The sequence below is a fragment of the Enhydra lutris genome, unplaced genomic scaffold (assembly GCF_002288905.1).
Source record: "Enhydra lutris kenyoni isolate GAN:26980312 unplaced genomic scaffold, ASM228890v2 scaffoldscaffold9, whole genome shotgun sequence".
Taxonomy (NCBI): Eukaryota; Metazoa; Chordata; class Mammalia; order Carnivora; family Mustelidae; genus Enhydra; species Enhydra lutris.
Window position 1 is genome coordinate 43,855,058 of NW_019154093.1, and position 16,946 is coordinate 43,872,003.

Here is a 16,946-nt window from a genome sequence, read left to right on the forward strand (position 1 = left end):
AAAAAAAAAAAAGAAAAAAAAACAATTGTATATAATATTAGAGGCAAATATTTCATTTCTTTATAGAGCTTGGCATATTCTATGCCCTTAAACGAAACTTAAGTGATAATAAAAACAATTTTTCTCCAGCTTCTGGGATTTCTCAAAGAGAATTCTTTAAAAATGAAGGACTTTAATCACCTGGTCCCTTTAGATTTTATAGTAGTTTAAGAAATATAATTTTAAATTCCTGATATATATGTCAGTTCTCTCCTAAAACTTATTTCCCTTTAGAAAAGAAGAAAAAAAATCACATGAAAAGGAAAATTGAAGAGAAATGTTACCTAACACATAAAAAGTCACACTTTTCAAAGATTATATTTCCATTTCTACATAATATGCTCTCATTATGAAATCATCTGTGTGTTTTTGAGTCATAAACAAGACACTGAAAAGAAAATGAATAGCAATGAAAGTGGCTTTCTGGAAAGTGACATCTATTCCAATCTCAGAAAAGAAAAAAATGAACCTTCTGAAATATTAATTGATCATAATGAAGAGGCCAAACTTTAGATAAACAAGGAGCCAGGGAGTATTTCCCATAGGACGGCAGCTTGTTGTAAAGGTACCGATGAACACTGGCTTTGAATTTAAATTTAAAAGTAAATAAAAATAGATCAGGCTATCAGACTGTCAACTTAAAAACTTCAACTGGGAATCCCATGTTTCTGTTCCTTTGCAGTTGAAACACAGAGTAGGAAAAGACATAATTACACTAGAAAATAAAATTGCCATGATTCCTGGCCATTAGAAAGGCATTTCAAAAATATCAGCCTCTGCTTTCTTCCCAAACTTAGAAATGAATTACAGATATAGATCATCCCAGGAGTCAATGAACAAATGCCCAGTTATTTTGGCAGTTTCCCAACTCTGTCAAGAGACCCTTAATCTAATGTCTTTTTCGTAACTGGTATAGGAGACGGTGCCACGATCTACAAAGGTCCAGTCCCGTTTAGTCTTTGTATTCTGCACCTCTCCTTTGACTTTGCACCTGATTATTTCCTTTTCCATGAGACTACCATTTATGTAACTTGTTTGCAAGAAACAAACCAACTTATTCAGCACAGTTCCTTCAAACACCAAACTTTTATTACCAGAGGCTTCAAATAGGCACCTCTCTGGATTGGGCCTCATCCGTAGTGGAGTTCAATAGGGAAGAAGACGGTCAAGTTCCCAGTTCAAGAGTAAATGCCAAAAACCAGTGACAGATTCAGTAACTATGCAGTGTGTTAGAGTATTTAGAAAGACAGGCCTAACCTTTCTTCATCTTTACATTGTGTTCTCAAGTTGTCCCCACTATATTTGGAAGAGCATAAACTTAGAGCAGTGAAGGCTCATCTTAGCCCTTCCTTTGCGTGTCTTTCCATAATGGTAGGGCTTCCCTTTTTCTCCAGCATTTCTCCAGCATCTTCTGTGGTGCACAACATTCCCCACTTTTCTCCGTGGATCGTGGGCACACAGCTTCCATTACCAACACTGTTTGTCAAGCAGTGAGGCAAAAAAAAAAAAATGGATTTACCATTTATCAAGAATCTGGTCTTAGAAACCTAAATACCTGTGGATACAACTTCAGGTAGTTTCATACCTAAAGAGCAAACAAGAGCCCTTTCCAGATATTCATGCATGAGGCTCATTAACAATTTCTTCTCTCAGTAGCTGAAGATAAGTCCTTTAATTTGAAGTGGTCTTAACACTAATGAGTCATGTCATTACTCTGAAATCCTTTAAGTTGTCGGGTTTTCTTTCATTGTCTTAGTGAGGTAGAAATTAAGGACAGCTCCCATTAGCTCTCTGTATTTCCTGAAGCATCTGCTCATAGTTACAAATTGATCCATCCTAAATATTTATTTGTCTGTAAATGTCATGGCGTCAACACTGCACTTTAGACATTTTTCCCCCAAACGCAAAGTTTCTTTTAAAAGTTCTGTCAATAACATCATTTGCAATTTAAATACTTTAAAAATATGATCCTTCCTGCTGTGTTTTTGAATACTTCCTTCATATTTAATTGCTATAGACACTTTAGTTCCTAATTAAACTTTATTGTTTATGATGTTGCAGTCATTAATAGACATGATGGGGGGGGAAATTGGCTGGTTCTAGTAAATTCTCTGTCTGCTAATTCTAGTCTGAATCTTAATACCTTCCATAGCTATAATGAACTCATGGGGCTGAGAGAAGGATGGGTAGAAAGTGAGACACAAAGCAAGTACATAGTTCATGTTTTTGAGGATTTACTAGACATTCTGGAAGACAAGCTTGAATTGGACTTGAATTGAATTGGACTCATTGATTTGTGGGGGAGATTAGCTTAGAAATAGCATCTCAAACACTTGCAAGATGAATATCCTCATTTTTCAAGGCTCCTTTCTCCAGCACATCCCCAGGTTTTGCACTGGTGACAGAGAGAGCGTATATTGCGCACACAAAGCTTGCCTCATCCTCGGAGCCCTAAATGACTTTTATTGTGAGAGAATGGAGACACTTGATGAATCTGATGGGGTTTGGTCATGGAAAGATTTGCTATGAACCATTGCACCAAGGTTGAAATGCCCAAGAGGCTGACAAGCTTATTGCCCATTTCGGAGATTAAATAGTTTTGGAAAAATTTTCTCCCCTGGCAGTTGTAATTGTGTCTGTGAAATAAGTGTTCATTCTGCTTGCGCACCGTGGTTTGAATGCTTCCTTCTATATTTTCCCCCAGTGGATTGATTCTAAAAAGGTCTGCTCCGATTTCCCCGTACCAGTGCAAATTAACCCATGAACTTGATAACACACCTCACAACCCCCCCCACATCCTTGCCATTTCCCATGCTAATGGGTAATCAGAGACACTGCCAAGTCCCTTTATCATGGATTATCTTTGTACCTGTTTGAAGGCAGGGAAAGGAGCTGAAAAATCTTCCAGGTTAATGATGTGGTTATAAGAAATGGACAAAAGCTACTATCAGTAACCTTGGGAGTTTTGAGCTGCCAGAGGAACCACATGAGTGGATAAAATGGTCTTTGTTTGTTGGGACTTCCAAAGCATGCGGGAGGGCCTCAGTTGCCCCAAAGTAAAATAAAGTGAGGGAAGTATCTCAAGAAGAGGGAAGAGGGTACACGCATAAAAAACATAGGTTCATGACAGACAGATCACCTCTCTATTCCCTGACTTTGCCCAGGGTCAACATTGCATATTAGTCTGCTAACTGTTGGAAAACATCTGACCTTTTGGGTGATTTAGAATGTTCCTGTTTCTAGCGGGGGTGGATAAAGATCATTATTTTTTAACACAGACTACACCATATTCCCCTTTCTCAATCAACACCTAGAATTCTTGGATTTACCGTTACAAGGAAGCCTTAGTATCATACCTCAAAATTGAGTGTGAGAATATCAAAGAGACCTGGAGACAGTTAATATTTATTTCTGAGTATTCACTATATCCCTGAGACTGTGCTGAGTCTGTGAGTGATTATTGTACTTAATCCTATAACAAGTCTATAAAGTACGTTGTGGTATTATCCTATGGAAGCTGATAGAGAGCTGAGGTCACACGGTTAGTAATTTGTTCAATCAGTTTGAACCCAGGTATTCCTGATCCTAGAATGTAAGCTCAAATTATAATCCTCTACTCCCTTCCCTTTAATCCTTGGTCCCTTGAGGAAGGAGGATGAGCTAATGCCAGAAATAATATGATTCTCTACTAACTAGAAATATATTCTATATGGGAACCTGGATTGTGTGGGTCTGATCTTTATGCCATTGTATTAATTGTGATGACATCTTACTAATTTTGGAAATGTTTTTTGGTGGCTCCAAAGCATCCTAGGATGGTGTTTTTAGCCCTAATACCTTGTTCATGTACCCTTCTCTCTCCACTTTTATGAACTGTCAGTGCTGGTCAGCATCCAAGCCTGAGGAGAAGCAGGTGCAGTCCCAGGATATGAGTGAAACGTTCAGACGATTGGTGGAATTAGCTCAGCATCACATCCAAACCTAGAGCCAACTGTTAGCCGAATGACAAGAGAACATGAAGGAATCTAGGCTGAATGTGGCCCAAGTCACACTGGATGTTAACTCTAGGCAGATCGTTTTTGAGAAAAGCAGAAATTAGAATGGGCAACAGAATTTGGAATGTAAGTATAAAAAGATCATGAAAATGTACAGTTAGAAGCATGTCTTAATCAGAGGAAATGACCACAGATGAGGTCAAGTGATTGGTGTAAAAACGTTTGAAGTTGAAGATGGCAGGTTGATTGCTATTTTCTTGCATTTTAACCAGTTGGAAGTGAGTAATTATTATTATATGGATTTTTGTGTGTTGTAAGTTTGTGTCAAGGGCAAAACTCTCCAGAGTCAGAGGATATTCTTTTCACATTCACTGCCTACGAGTTTCCTTCATTCTTGGCTGCATGTGTTGCCTTGCTTGGTTTATCCAATTCTGTTCTTCCTTCCCTGGTCCACCAAGTACTTACATACCGGAAGGAAGGGGCATCAGGGGCAGGTGCAGAGACCTTCCCTGTCTCACATGGATCTTGTAGGGATTAATGAACTAACATATTCTAAAGTGATTTTAAAAGGTGAAGTGCTATATAAGTGTCAAGCATGATTAACTAGCAGCCAAGTTATTAGGCACCTGAATATTATGCATCTTTTCTGAATTTTAGGAAAATGGATGTGCCTATTCGTTTTCAAAAGCACTATTATTTAAATGATATTCAGGCACTCAAAAAAAGTCTAGCCCAGTTCTAATTATCTCTACTTTGCTCATACCAGCCATGTAGACCTTAAGCGTGGCGTACTTATGCGACTGTGAGTAAGACAGATCCAATCACCAATCTTGGGGCATTTGCAGTGCATTGGGGGAAGAACACACAGCATAATACAAAATATTAGTTGCCTTTCAGCCTTTACCTCATCCTTCTAGCACAGGAGTTGTTGATGCCTGGTGGTTGGGAGTGTGAACTCTGGCCCAGGCTCTATTCCCAGTCCAAACCCTCACTCTACAGCTAGCTAAGTGACTTGAGGAAGTTGTGTTACCTCCCTTTGCATTAGTTTGTTGATGTAAAAACTGGGAATGATAATAGTTCCAGTTTTATCCTTCATACAGATAGGATGCTCAGAGAAGCAGTTCCAAACATGCGGCAATTGCTTGTCATTAATTATAACTTGTCATTAACAGTAACCAAAGCGGGTTCTGCCCGTGGATAGAGAATAATAATAAACTAATAGAAAATAGAATAATAGAAAATAATAAATAGAGGTGGTGGTGATTTTGCTAGCACTCCTATGACATTTGTCAGCTTATGGAGCCATTGACTTACGATATTAACCTGTGGTTTTGCAACAGTAGCTGTTTGCCTAGATTCCCCACAACTTGGTGAGTTAGCTTAGCAGAGTGGTAGCTTTTATTTTTGTCTCATTTGCTCAGCAGGGGTCGAGCCCCCTCCTGGTAATTCCCTCTAGCCACTACCTTTTACCCTAGGTACAAAATGGACACAGCCCCATGCCAGGTCAGTCACAGACTTCTCGTCCTGTGGTAAGCATATGAGCCAGCACAGCCAATCGGAGACTTCTCCTGGCTTACTAAAGAAGGATTGGATTTGAACTTGGAAGAAAAAACAGCTTTGCCTCTGGGTCCGTGATTGTAGAAGAATGCAAAATTAGGGTTAAGAGTGGCCGGGTTCATTCAAGTGAAGAAGATATGGCTGCAATAGGAGAGAATGAAGCCAGAACAGAACAGGGCTGAGCTGTGAGATGGAGGAGGAGGGAGTTCTGGTGGTTTTGAGTCTTGATTGTAGCACTCAAAGGCCAAGTCCCAATCCTTTGATTTGGTCAGAGAGCCTAATATCCCTCCTGGCCATAAGAGCTAATGAACTTATTCTTTGTGTTCTCTTAAAATAATTTGAATTGGTTTGTCTTTTGTAACTTAAAGAATCCTTACACAACAAGCAGGACAATGCACCCATTTTATGGATAAGGGAATTGAGGCTCGGAGAGGTTAAGTGATCTGTTCATGAAAACCACAATACTAGTGTTTTTCAGAGCCAGAACTTCATGTCCTGGTGAATGACCCCAAATGCTATATTCCAGAAAAGACAGCAAGGTCGAGGAACTTGGAGAGGGAGCTGATAACGAATGAAAGGGGCAGAGAAGTTTCAGGGCATCATCAGGTCGTGGCTCTCCACAGAGCTAATTCATTCACTGGTTGATCAAATATTTGTTCAGTCATGGAACAACAATCTAAGGCAAGCTGTTTAGGGAGAGGACGCAAGTGATCTGCAGGTACCCCTGGCTCTCTTGGGTGCTCCTGTCCACTCTCAGCCACTGCTGGCCCAGCAAGGGGTGAGAAATCGCCGAGCCAGTCTCCCTGTGTTTTCCACGTTGCTCCTCCGGTGAAACACAAGTCATGCCGTACATGTCAAACACTTGGGCCTCTCAGAAAATTGATTATGGATCTTGCCCCTTCGTTAAAAAGCAAGCTTTTGTTTTTATTAGCATGTGTAAATATGGAATAACTTCTGAATGCAAATATGGATGCCATTTTATTTTTCTGACATGTTTGGAAGCAGCCCCGGGTAGGGTGGCAGTGAATCAGTAAACATCATGGGTACACGACACTGGGAATTCATCAACTGTGCACACGCCTAATAGGCTTCCGCCATATGTTCCATAATAGCATGTTTGCTGACATGGGACTGGGCTACCCGATAGTATGACAAAGCTGCCATATCAGTTTCCTGATGTATAGAAACAGGCTCTGCTAGCCAGATGTAGAAACCCAGCAAGGTCATTGTAGGAGTAATTTCCATTTTGTGTGCTTCTTTTCCCCCTCATTGACTGTAAGAGAATGTGATGTGCCTCATTACAGTGTGATTCCAGGTGCATAACACAATAATGACCTTTATGCCAAAGACTGAAGTTCACATAATGGATAAGATAGACTCCCATTTTGTGATGTTGGAAACCATTAGCTGGAGGCAGAAACCATGTTAACTTCTTGACATAGGAGGTCACAGGGTCAAGGTCAAGGCCCAGGCTGCAGCCATTTCTGGGCTTAGAAGAAAGAGGGAAACAGTGCTGCCTGGCCGCCTGAGCACTTGCAGCCTTTCCTGTAAGAGTTGGGAGAGGTCCTGGCACCTGTGGAAAGTTAAGGGAAGGCCTGGGGATCCAGATGGGAAGTGAAGGAGGAGCAGCAGGTCTACAAGGAGATGGGCCTGAGTGCTGGGCTTCTCCACGTAGGACTGCCATCCTAACCATCGCCTCCCTTTCTCTTTTCAGGTCCTTACTGATTTCCTCTGCTTTGCATCAGACCCAAAATTATACTGTCTTTCCAGAGGCATTCCTTCTTTTCCTCTCCTAGATCTTAGATTGTTGGTGCTCACATGGGAAATCAGGGATTGGTTGTGGTGTCTTTACAACGACCTGGGAAAGTTGAGGATTCCACCTAGGGAATAGGTTTCCTGGCAAAGCCATGTGTGGCTTGTGTCCTTTAGTAAAAATGGCCAAACAAATCAAGTCCTTCTCTTAAAACACAATTATGGCCAGTGCGTTGACCGGCCTTTTATTAAACACCCATTTACAAATGATGTTTGAATACCTGAAGCCATGCCAGACCTCAGGACCCTTCCAAACCGTGCAGCGGCATACTTGCAGCCACTCATAACCAGCTCTTGCTATTCTTGCTCGTTTTTCTGTTTTTGCTCTGAGGACATGGTGTCTTGTATCTCCTACAAACTACAGGAACCCAAACCTAACGTAAAAAATAGGCAATGAACAAGGAAAGGAAAAAGTCACACATTACCTGAAATCTGGAGCTTATAACTAAAGAAAGAAGCAAAAAAGAACCAGAATGAGAATGCATTCGGTCAGACGGAAAGAGAAGTGGGGATTTGAGGATGTTAAGCAAAAGAAACAGAATACCTAAAATGATGAATATAGTGGCTTGTTTGTTTGTTTACATCCCTGGAGTTCTAAGCATCTCGGCCTGACCACGGGTTAACATTTTTTTTAGGAAGGGCCTGTCGTGTGTGTTTACTGACATTTGATTTCCAGAGCTTCTAGCTCAATCAGGGACAAAGGCTTTATGTTTCACTAATACTCATAGATGAATCATGCCTTTTTAAAATATTGCCAAATCTGCTGTCATTTCAGGACCCCCTGAGACTCTCCTTATTAGGATGGCAGGCGAGCGAAGAAATGAGTTGGGCCGGGAGGTGGCAGGGGTTAATTTCATATTTGTCACGAGATCTTGCATGATTTCCCTAAAAGATATTTAATTTCCACTGGGCATAATAACTTGCAGCTGCCGGAATGTGCTGTATACTAGTGGCGAGTTCTTGTCTTTGGAGATTTATGCAATTCGTTATTTAAAAATAGAGATCCGGGAGTTACAGCTGGCTAATTCATCTACCACTAAGGAAAGCTCAGCAAGTGACCCACTTAACTGTTTCCAGGAACCACAGCCACGCTGAAGTGAACTTTCAATAAAGTCCTACCCAAAGAACCAAACAAATACATCCCTGTGACATTTCGTGATCTTCTCATAGTATGGCCATCACTTCTTCATGACCCTTCCTTTCCCAAAACCACCACTCCCTCAGGCCCTCATCTCTACACAGTTTGAATTCCTAGATGGAGGACCTGTGTCCTCCATCCCAAGGACGGATGTTGGACGCTGCCAAGCTCTCCTTCCTCTGTCTCTTCTCTCTTTGTATCACTCACCTGCTCAGCCAACGCCCTCAGGGCATGGTCCTGCCATATCAGCTCCTAGACTCAAGCGATTTCCCACTGGAGCACCAACAATCTAATTTCCCTGACTTTAGAGGGCTCCTGTAAGACACCCAAGCCATATATAACCACCCATAGTTCCTCTGGTTTCTCCACATGCACCTTCCTCTCCTGGCATAATGGTCTCTCGCCTCTCATACTGTCCCTTCGCCCAAATCGCCTTTCCATTCCTCTCTCTGCATGAAGATTGTCAATAGGTTCTGCAAAGGTCCACAGTGCTTACCACAGGCCATGGCGAGTTTTCTCCTTGGACGTGACGAAAAAGAGTTGACATAATCAGGTCATGACACATTTTTATCATGGGTCTGTGAGGGCCCTGATCTTATTTTTAAATCAACCAATTAATTAATGTATTATATTTATTCCTCTGCCCTTCCCCCTCTGTCTAGGCAGGCATTCTATTATGTTTTATGTACATTTTTTGATGGCATACACCTTTGCCAAATAATTACCATTGTTATGTGTGCATGTACTTAGATTTACACAGATGATGTATATTACGTCTCATCTGTTCCTTCCTTTACTCACTGTCTTTTAAAGTCTGTGCATGTCTTTCAGTCTGGCTACTGCGTACCCCATGGTAGGCAACCATCACCTTTACCTCTCCACTTTCTCCATGATGTACATGGCACAGGTTCCTCCCACCCTCTGGATCTTCCCTTCTCTCAAATCCTTTGGTATTCATTTGCCCTATAGCTTAATTATATGCTAATGTTTGTTTTTTTAATTTTCCTGTGAGTTTTTTGTTTTCTCTTTGTCTTTTGTGTAACTCCTTGGAGATCAGGGACCGTGTCTTGTACTCTTCTCTCCCCTACTCTACCCATCCCCATCTCTGCAGACCTTGTTTGGAGCTTGGTGCATAATTGGCACTCAGTAAATCCTTGTTTATTCAGTGAATTCAATAGCATGACTCTATGCGGGTGTTTTTTCTTCCTATTTATACCCCCAGTATCTAAAGTGGTGCCTGGCAGGTTGCAGATGATCAGGGGATTTGTTTGAAGCAACTGGGTAGCTTATCTTTCGCATGAGAAAAGGAATTTGGAATAGTAGGATATACAGAGGTCAGGATACTACATTCTAGTTTCTAATCAGCCGCTGAATAGGTATGCAACACCTGGCATGTCAGAGAACTTCTGTAGGTCCTGGTTAAACTGAATGATTTCACAGATCCTTGTTCACTCTAACTTGCTAGGCTTCTGTGACTTCCCTAACAATTTTTCACCATGAAGCAAGAGAGTCTTCCAATATGAAATCACCTGCATGGAATACAGAACAGTCATATTCAAGGCACTAGAGCATGGGGGAGGGGTAGAGATGAGAGCATATCCTATGGGTTCTGATCTTAGGCTCCCAGAATGATTAGGAGGACAAAATTCTTGCCACCTGTAACATGCTTAGAAGAGTGTCTGACATAAAATCAATGCTATGTAAATCTTTACTATTATTTTTATAAATTTATGAAAATCTACTAGCCTGGACAACAGTCTCTTGTATGGCATTTGGAAGCCTGGTCTTCATGTTTGTGCAAACAAAGCCAAGAAATTCTAGTGTCCTTGCTGAAATTAATAGTTCTATTTTATAGGACAATAATCACCAGACAGCACCCTGATTTCTTTTAGGCCCAAACTGTTGTCTTTTTGGTAATGGGCAAGTTCTAATTTTTATAGCTTTTGTAAGATGAAGCAAAGGAATATTATCTTTCAAGATCGTGTAGCAGCCAATAAAGGCGTTAGAACAAGAATCCTGAGTTTTGTGTTTACTATCTATCAAAAAAAAACAACTGTTTTTCGGTAAGGCAATCTGTACAGTCTATAGTTTGACTTAGAAATGAAAACAGAACAGGAATGTGTTAATATCTTTGCTGATGATATTTTTTCCTTTTAGCAGGGAAGAAGTAACTAAATAATCTAATTTGCTTTCTCTTATCTTTAGGGAAGTGAATTCAAATATTGGACAAACCATTATTAAAATTCTAACAGCATTTAATGCATGAGCTTGTTTTTTGCCATAAGGTTCCTTTTTCTCTAGGTCAAGAGGTAAAGCTATTTGTCTAAAAGAAAAAACATTAAGTGCATTGGTGATGGGTTACAGGTTTTATAACAACTGTTTTTGCTTCATGAACAAAAATAGCATTTAATAACTTTTATTCTATTCAACTGGGCAGTAGAAGTCTTAATCAAACCATTTCACTTTAATACTTTTACATAAAAAAATCCAATTTGTGAATTAGTCTGTTATCTAAAAGTTAAGAAAAAAATCAGGTAAAAATACAAAATGGGAACTGGGAACTCCAGATGAACTGGCAATTTCTGGACCAAGGAAAGATTAAAAATTCTACTCAAAAAGTTGAAGAAATAGATATGTAAAATGTTCCATTAACAACAACAGCACGGGAAAATAACTATGTATCATTGGTTTTAGAGCTCAGAAACAGGAGTAAACTACGACTTACATGTTGAATGGGAAATTTTAAGACACATCTTGTGTTTTTGCTTTCGTTTCTGGGTTTTGGTGGTGGTGGTGGTGGTTTGGGGTATTTCTGGACTCATTAACTTAATTCAGGAGAATACTATATTAAAATAAAGATGAGCTGTTTTCTTTCTGTGTTGTGTTTCTCTGGTAGCCTCAGCTAAAGCTGCCAATTATTTCCATATGGTATAAACTGAAATAAAATATACATTTTTAATAGCCAGGGAGGATTGGCATGAAAATTAAATGAGCTGTATGGAAAAGACAATCTAAAAAATCTGAAGTCCTATACACATATTTGTTTCTGTTATTATTGTACTTAGTAAAAATCAGAGCAGTGTCTACCATGTATCAGGACCTGCTTCGGGCACTGAGGAGTCAGAGAAATAATTATACTCATCTTTACTTTCAAGGATTTATCATTATATTAGGCAAACAGAGAACGTCCTGGTAAATGCAGTGCTAAGAGCAGTGATAGAGATATGTAGGTTGCTTAGGAGAATAGAATGGGATCCCTAAGTTTTTAGAGTCAGGGATGTTACAGAAAGTTAGGGAGAGGAGAAGAAGGGAGTCCCAGGAAGAGGAGATGGCGTGAGTGTAGCCTTGAGGTGAAAAATAGCACAGTGTATTCTGAGTTAGTAAAAGGATCAGTATGACTAGAGGTTAAAATACTGAGCAGAGAATAGCAAAAGATGAGTCTCAAGAGAACAGATTATAGAAGGCCTGTATATTTTGTGAAAAGTTCAGGTTTTATCCTGTTGGTGATGGAAACCCAGTGAGGCCAAGGCATAACGTAGGCACTTGGGGAATACGGGAGGTGCATTTGAGCGCCTGAGGACGATATTGCTGTAGTCCAGGTGACAGATGGTGAGAGCAGAAACTTAATCAGGGAGAACTGGATAGAACAGAGAGGGCAAATCTGAGAAAGAGAAAAGAATAGCAATGTATGGTGATAAATTTTGTGAGCATTGGTGAGGATGACCCTCAAGTTTATAGTTTGACTGATTAGGTGATTTGTAATACAGTTTATATCCAAAATACTGAAGGAGAAACAGGAAGAGGGGATAATATAGATGTTCATTTTTAGGCCATGTTTGTCTCAAGATTTCTATAAGACATTTGATTGAAGGTGTTCTGGAGGCAATTGGATATATGACCCTGAATTGTGAACAATGTATCTGGGTGGGAAATTCAGATTTCTAAGTCAGCAGCATAAAAGTAGTAGTTAAAACTCTCAGAGGAAAGAGGTAAGGGCAGACGCCTAAGAATGCCAACTTTCAGAAGTTGGGCCAATGAGAAAGCCAAGAAAGACACTGGGAGGGGACAGTGAAATGGGGTATGAAGGAACCCAGTAGTGTGTCATGTTGCAGAGATCAGAAGAGGAGAGGTTCAGGAAAGTGCTAACATCCCAAGTGAAACCAAAGCAATGAAATCCAGTATAAGGACTTATATCCTATAAATTTAGAAAGCCGTGACTTTAGGGGACTTTTTCAGAGCAGTCTTTGCAGAGAATTTTGGATGGGAGGAAGTAGAGGGATAAGATGGCAGCTAGAGGAAATGTATTATCAGGAGTGGGTTATTGTAAGAGTAGAGTAGTTGAAGTAAGGTTAGAGGCTGAAGAGAATGAACCAATAGTGGGGAAAAGGTAGGACTCTAATAAAACAAACAAACAAAAATTCATGTAACACATTCCCGAAGGAAGTAGGAGAGGTGGCAGAAGCAGAGGGGAAGATCCCTAGGAAGGGTTGATGTTAAGCAGGAAGGACATAAACTCTTAAGCCTCTGAGACCAGTAGGACAGCTGGGAGGAAGAGAGAGGGCGACTCAGGGGAGAAGGAGAGGTAGGTCATGTTTCATGGCTTTAGGACAAATGTCACAGTATTTACTTATTTCCCTAAGGACCACATACAATGACGTAGCAGATGAAATCTTCAAAAGTCCCTCATTATCCTTTTCAGGGTTACTCTCCCACCAGCCATTAAAACATTACCTCTGTACCCTCGGTTCTCATGCTGCTCCTTTCCTACCTCCATGCGTGGGCTTTTCTCCAGCAGTGCTGGATTCCCCAACACTTGGGATATTCCCTTAGAATATCCTCTCATTGTCCTCATTCAAGTAAATTATAAATGACTGCATTCCAAGATATAAATAACTGATATCCAGCTAGAAGGCCCACTGTCCCAGGAGCACTTGCCCTTTAGATGGATATCTGGTTCTCAGGGAACTGGCCTTCTTAGTCCTCACCCCTCTATTCAACCTTTCTTCCCACATTGCATCCAATGCACACTCTGCTCTAGTCACACTCTAGTCTTCACTGTTTCAAAAAGTGAAGCACCTGCTCTGGAAATCAGAGTTGGAATAACATTTAAACAGGGAAGATTTTCTGAGTCATCCCCATTGTCACGCCTGACAGAGGAACTCCAGAGGCAGCTCTGTACAAAAGGGTGCTTTGGTTTCTGATACAGCATATTCCAATATATATATTGCTTCTGTCCAGTAGAAGATTTAAGCTACAGATTAGGAATACTATTTACCCCGTCTGTCCTAATAGAGGCTTAGGAAAATTTAAATCAACATTGCTTTTTTAAAATGAGACTTTAATGCTATTCACTGGTTAGTGTTACTAGTTACTAGTTACTATTCACTGGTTAGGTCACAGAAGCAAAGACAAAGTTCTTTCCTCTTAAAAAATAAAAATAAAAATAGTGATTTTCATTATGTTCAAACAATCTTCAAATGAATAAAAGGGGAAAAAAATACCTATAGGAGTTTCTTGGGTTCAGCATCATACCTAGATGCCTGGCTCTGCCCAGGTACTAGCTCTGCCCAGGCTAGTAGTAAAATACCCCAGAGTCTCTGGTCTCTACTGAGTCTGGATCTAGAGTGGACAACTTCATGATTAGGGCATTCTGGTTTTAGAGTCAAACTGATTTGCTTCCTGTTTACCACTTACAAATCATGAGACATCTCAGAGGATTGTCGTGAGGATTAAGTGTGATCATGAATTTAAAGGGCTTAGCTTTCTTGCTAGTACATAGTAAGTTCTCAATAAATGGAGGCTTCTGTTGAATTATTACTATTAATAAGTCATGCCCTGATTAAAGAAACTGCTTAACTGGCCTCAGGCAGAGGCTGGGATTGCTTTCTCATCCAGCTTCAGCTAGATGGCTATGAAATGATGAGTTTCCTTTTCAGATACATGCACATCCTTGCCTCTCTCTCACCACTGATGCCCACTGTCTGTAGTCAATTAATGATTGGCCACTTAAGATAATCGTTTCCCTCAGAATCAAATGTGCTTACATTCGGTGGCACCCACTGTAGTGCACTTAATTTGGTCCAATAATATGGATCTCGTAGATAGGCCCTGTATAAGTGAGAGCCATAATGATAAGCTACGTCCTATTTGTTCATTTTGAAGAGACTCATTAGGGACAGTGGTCCTCAGTGTTAATGAAATGATACTGTCTAATTATAGAATTCCAGTTGCACGTGCGAGTGCTAGAATTAGAGCACTTGCCACCTAACACGTAATGTCATTGTCTACAGCTCGCTGTTGTCCCCTTTTTGGATGCTCCGTCTTGGTCCAGATCTCATCCTGTCCTTGGGCCTCTTTTGGAATTCAGCCACCTTCTGAATCCTGGTAAAAGCCTAAGCTATAAACAGCTTGCTTTTTGGTGGAACAACTCATGCCTGAAAAGTTGATAATGATTTCAGAATTTCTTTTAATTGAGTTTTTAATTACAACACAGCCAATATCCCATTCATGTGTAATTTTGACAAAGATGACAAGCAATTTCATATTCTTTGGAGATCATTTGACAAGTGTGGGAGCCTATAGTTAAATACCAACTGCCTTGTTTTTGGACAGGAGTACCTGACAACCACTTACTCAGGGCAGATCGGGAACTAGAGCATCTGGATCTCAATAAATTATTTGACAGAACAATCCAAGTGCTATAACCCAAGCTGCCACTGGGGATGTAAATCTGATTGGCTGGCTTAGAATCTCACTTTTCTAGTTTATAGTCCAGATATTATGAATTGGGATACTGTATAGCCAATGGGTGTATGGGCAGGTTTTACCATAAATAATTTTTTTAGACTATCAACATGACAAATAAAATATACAAATAAATTCTTCTAAAATGCAAGGCTTTAACTTGAGATGGGTACCATGATTCTTTATTCTTTTTCTCCTTTGGCATTTACTTAAGAGTTGTAAGAGCCCATGCTCAGAGTTACAGAGCTCCAGAAGTACAATTAGACCAAAGAAACTGCTGCATCCCAAAGAGCGGAGAACCAGTCCAACAATTAGCTGGTCCCTACCAGCACCTCCCACAGGCTTTTAGAGGCCATTTGCACAGGCCATTATAGTATCTGGAAGTCCCAGATGAGGCCATGGAGCAGTAATTCTAAGACTTTGGATTTCAGAGACCAGGAAAAAAGATTCTTACCTGGAGTTCTACTAAGGATAGTCACCTTTTTATTTTGCCAAGTAATGATGTGCAATTTTTTTTTCCTTTACTCGTTTGTTAATTTGTGAATATTAAGTATGTACTGTCTGCATCTACTAAAGTATGCCCTGGGAATGCAATGAAAAACAAAGCTAGATAGAATCCATGCCCTCATGCTTTATCATCGTGGTGGGGGAGAGAGTTATTAATCAATTACACTAAAAGTTATAAAATTCACATTGAGATAAGGACTATGAAGGTTTTCTGAGAGCATATAACACATTGATTTTATATGGACAGAGAAGGGCAGGGAACTCTTCTTTAAAATTGTGCTTGGGGTTTTGGAGGCATCTTTGAGCTCACTGAATAGACACCATGAGCAAAGCTTACCCTCCTGAGTTGAAAATATTTATTGACAAGGAATTGTCACTGAAATTAAATGGTGGCAGATATGTCCAAGGAATATTGCAGGGGTTTGATCCCCCTATGAGTCTTGTGATAGAGGAATGTGTGGAGATGGCAACTATGGGCACCAGAACTGTGGGATGGTGGTAATATGAGGAAATAGTGTCATCATATTAGAAGCCTTGGTATGAGAATAAATTATGAGTGTGTTCACTGGAAGAAATCAGCTGCTTCTAAATATCCTCTCTCCATAGCACCTGCTTTACTACAATATAAAATTTGGGTCATGTGCATTTTCACATTGAACTTCTTTTGTTAAATAAATTTTTGTAATAGTAAAAAAAAAAAAATGAAATAAAATAAAATTGTACTTGGATTCAGCCCATGGTAAGAATTTTTAACTTTATGCTAAGAGTTACCTGGATGTCACTGGACAAGAGAGGAGGAGTAGAGGAGGAGGAGTGGCAAGAGTGAGATCAGATGGAACAGAATGTCAGTGCTGTCAATATGATTAGTGTGACGGCCATGTGATGGTGAGTAGTTGGATTTGAAAAATATTTTGGAGCTAGAATTGTTTAGGCTCATTGATAGATGAGGGGATGAGGGAAGGAAGAGAGAGGTATTAAGGATGACTTCATATTCCTGCCTTGAGCAACTTGCCATTTCATATACCATTTACCAAGATAAAGGACCAAGAGAAGGACAGGCTGAGGCAGGAAGGGACAATCAAGGGTCCCTTCGGGGGCTTGTTAAATTTAAGGTGCTTGCGAGACATCCAGTGCAGGCAAATACATGAATCAGA

At 40.2% G+C, this 16,946-nt stretch overlaps 1 protein-coding gene and 1 pseudogene across 1 annotated transcript in view; both read left to right on the forward strand.

Moving 5' to 3' along the window:
* Positions 1-16,946, forward strand: part of LOC111143388 (ST6 N-acetylgalactosaminide alpha-2,6-sialyltransferase 3) — a 533,116-nt gene that overhangs the window by 429,699 nt on the left and 86,471 nt on the right. The gene's annotated exons all lie outside the window — the stretch shown is intronic.
* LOC111143636 lies at positions 16,115-16,335 on the forward strand (annotated as a pseudogene).